The sequence below is a fragment of the Bos taurus genome, chromosome 9, assembly GCF_002263795.3.
Source record: "Bos taurus isolate L1 Dominette 01449 registration number 42190680 breed Hereford chromosome 9, ARS-UCD2.0, whole genome shotgun sequence".
NCBI classification, from domain to species: domain Eukaryota; kingdom Metazoa; phylum Chordata; class Mammalia; order Artiodactyla; family Bovidae; genus Bos; species Bos taurus.
Window position 1 is genome coordinate 69,357,172 of NC_037336.1, and position 3,918 is coordinate 69,361,089.

The window sequence follows — 3,918 nt, forward strand, 5'->3', positions numbered from 1 at the left end:
TGCTTATTCAGCAAATGATACACTCTAGTCACTTGCAGAAACATGCTTTGTAGGTAACAGGCCTCCAGAATTCCCTGTTGGCACAAACTGGTGATGATAACATGAGTTTCTTACTCCTCTCTTTTGACCCCCATTGTACTATTGTCTCCTGGATATGTATGTAAATTTGGGTGAATTCAAAGGTTGATAGTGCCATTATTTAGTTGATTTACCAGCAGCCATTTGGATTCTGAATATCTCATTTACACTGAATCAGGATTCTAATTATCAATAGTTAATCCAAAAGGTGCCAGATTTCAAAAGTATGTGTTTTTCAACTTATAATTTTGGTCCAGGAATAGATTTTAATGTTCAGAAGAGTGAAATCACCTCAGCTTTCAGTACACAACACATTAACCATTATGGTTTCTTTGGCTGCTCTGAAGTTCTTGAATTTGCACATATTTGATTTTGTTCTCAAGGTGTCCACCAAGACCTGTTTTTTTTTTTTTTTTTTTTTGACCTGTTCTTATACTATTGGAATTGAGTAACCACTGAACAAATTTAGAAAATGACCCTTTGACCTTTTTTTTAAAATTTTATTTTATTTTTAAACTTTACATAATTGTATTAGTTTTGCCAAATATCAAAATGAATCCGCCACCCTTTGACCTTTTATATTATTGCCTTGCAATACAGTATATTTCAAAGAAAAACTAATATAGAAAAGAAAATCCACAAGGTAATATATCGGAATTGAATCTCATGTTCTTTGCAACATCCCCAAGGCCAGCTTTCAACCTACACTGTTTTCTCAATAAAGCAGCTGATTTCACATCACATCTGTCGCTATGGTGACAATAGAACAATGATAGCCGGAAAACTAATAGTGTTTTTCCAACTTGCCTTCTGGAATGTGTATCAGACATGGAAGCAGCAGCAAAGCATTTACTGAAGGGAGAGGTCAGTGAACCCATCCAGCAAGGCACAGTCTTTGTTTCAAATCAAGAAGCATAAGGGCGTTTGCCAACAGTTAGTCTCGAGTTCCTGCATGTGCCCAATCTTTACCTGTGTGACTGCCAAAATTCCTTGGGAAGAAATATAAAGAACATCATTGAACACTGCTAGGAAGAACGTGGCAGAAGGGAAGAAAGAGGGTTGGAGAGATGAAAACATAAGTAGCAATGTCTTGGCTTCAAATGATGTGAAGTGAAACAAGCTCTGTGGGAAGGGAGAGAAAAGCAGTGGGAGTGGGATCCAGGTATAATGCATGGAGGTACTGGAGCTGGCTCTGAGCTGTGTGGCAGCTAACAACAGTCTACATGGTTAACAAGACGACACGCATTAGCTTTCCATGTGGTAATGCTTGTGATGCCCCTCTGGCTGTGTAACACTAATTAAGCTCAGATTAAAATATGGCAGGAGGGAATTCCCTGGCAGTCCAGTGGTTAGGACTTAGTGCTTCCACTGCTGGAGCCCTGAGTTCGATCCCTGGTCAGGGAACTAAGATCTGGCAAGCCAAGTGACCCAAACAACAAAAAATGGTAGGACGCATGGATACATGTAAAGTGGCTAATGGGTTACCTTGGAGATGGGGTTGTGTAGGGAAAGGAAGGAAGAAAGGCAGTTGGAAGCCAAAAAATAAAAAATAAGCATGGATGCCATCACCGTTTTGAATGTCTCTAAGATTATGGAAAGATGTGTACAGATATTAACTTTCCTTCATACCTTTGAGGGGGCTTATGTAGCACAGACAACTCCTAGGCTCTTGCTGAAAGGGTTTTTGCCTGGGCACTTGGAGTGAAAGGCTAATAGGAACCAGAAGAAAATATGTAGACTGTTCCTTGCAGCCCCAGCACTCAGTTCTAGATCTTTACCCCACAGATTTCTTATGCTTTTTTTTTTTTTTTAATAGAAGAGTAGACATGGTGATAATGTAGGGAATACTTTTCTGGAAAGGTAGCAGAGCCAGCATTATATCCAAGAATTAAAGAAAAAACAATCACTGAGTGACTTAAGGAACCTATAAAAAGTTCTGTGTTTAAAAAAATCTTACTTACAGATGCCTAAAATTTCACCTATAATTAGGCAAGGGGTATTTAATAGATTTCAATTCATGGGCACCCGCATTCCCAGGGTTGCCACTATCTAGTGTGCCATTCGAATTATTTATGACTGTGTATCAAACCATCCCAACACCTACAGGCTTAAGACAACAATAAACATTTTCTTATGACTCTTCGTGTCTGTAGAACAGGCATTCAGGAAGGGCTCAGCCGGTTGAGTCTGGCTCGGGGTCTCCCATGTGGATCAGTCAGACAGTGGTTGGGGCAGGGGAGGTCTGGAGCAGCTGGGGACTGACAGAGCATCTCTCTCTCTTTTTATATATATGCGGTCTTACGCTAGCCTTCCTCACTGCACGGTGGCCTCAGGGCAACTGAATGACTGAAGACCTCAAGGATGTGTATCCCACCTTCAAGAGTGAGTGTTTCAGCCAAGAAGGCAGATTCTATGACACCTTTTATGACTCAACCTTGGAAAGCCAGCACAATTGCATCTGCTATGTGATGTTGGTTACAAGTGAGTCACAAATATCCCTAGATGCAATAGGAGGGGAATTAAACCCCACCTCTTGGTGGGGGAGCAACAAGGTTCTAGGAAACACACAAGATGAGAGATACGGTTGTGATTCTCTTTGAGAAATGCCATCTGTGCCTGTGCTTTATTGTAAGGACTTTAGGGCCCAGGGTGTATAGGAAGGCTATAAAGTGGTTTTTTGTCTGTTTCTCTTTTTTTTCCTGGTTTTTTTTTGGTATTTTTGGCCGAGCTGCTCAGTTTGTGTGATCTTATTTCCCCAGTCAAGGACTGAACCGGGCACCTGGCGGTGGATTCACAGAGTTCTAACCTCTGGACTGCTAGGGAAGCCCCCTGCTGTAAAGCTTTGACGTGTAGGAGCAGGTGTGCGTGGCAGAAGGTGACGTGTGATGGAACCCTGGTTCTCTTGTATTTGTCCTCCTAGCACTGTACACTGTCTTTCTCTAGCCCTTTTATAAATTGAAAGTATCCTAACAGTAATATTTCCATATTGTTTTCTTCTTTGACAGAACACGTTTTCTGTAAACAAAAGGCAAAACAAAACACAGGGAAAAGAAACAACCCCTCCTCCACATAAATCCCAGAGTGATTTAGAGAACAGAGTGGAGCAAGAGACCACGCGGAAAAGGTTGAGGGAAGAAACCCGAAACCGGAGGCTGGTTCCAAAAGATGTCATAGGAACCTGCAGTTGTAAAGGCCACATAATGCAGAGGTCTGGGTACTATTGGGGTGGAGATTGTTTGGGGGGTAAACTTCTTAGAAAAGAGAATAATAAAATTTGACAGAGTTTTTCTACATAGAAATTAAAAGATTCAGTATGGCAAAAGAAAACACCAAAGAAGTCAAAAGTCAACAGTGTGGGAAAGATGCTTGCAATAAACATAGCAAAGGATTGTATTTCAAAGAGCTTCTAGCAAATGTGCAAGCAGCTTATAAACAATCCAATAGAAAAATGCCTAAGGATAGTCCACAGAAAAGAAAGGGAAATTGTCCAATGAATATGTGGACTTTTGTCATCTGGGAAATACAAACTGAAACAAAAGCAAGCTATCGTGCTTAACCATTAGATTCCAAAATTAAAAATGATAATATCAAATGTTAGCTAGGGTATGAGGAACTCAGATACATTGTTGGTATGACTGTAAATTGCCATAATTTGTACAAAAGTTATCTGGCATTTTTATTAAAGTTGAAAATGCATATATCTTTAACATAGCTGTGTATGCTTCTGACAATATATAAAGTAGAAAAAAATTGAATATAAATGTATACATTAAAGAGCATTTATTGTGGCAATTTTCTTATTTACAAAAGCTAGAAAAAAATCCCAAGACCTGTCAACAA

General features: G+C 39.8%; 1 long non-coding RNA gene across 1 annotated transcript; it reads left to right on the forward strand.

Moving 5' to 3' along the window:
- The first annotated feature begins 855 nt into the window (after nucleotides 1-855).
- LOC132346178 (uncharacterized) lies at nucleotides 856-3,718 on the forward strand. Its single transcript, XR_009495934.1, has 3 exons — nucleotides 856-942; nucleotides 2,386-2,460; nucleotides 3,084-3,718. It is a non-coding gene; the product is annotated as an uncharacterized lncRNA (long non-coding RNA).
- The last annotated feature ends 200 nt before the right edge of the window (nucleotides 3,719-3,918 follow it).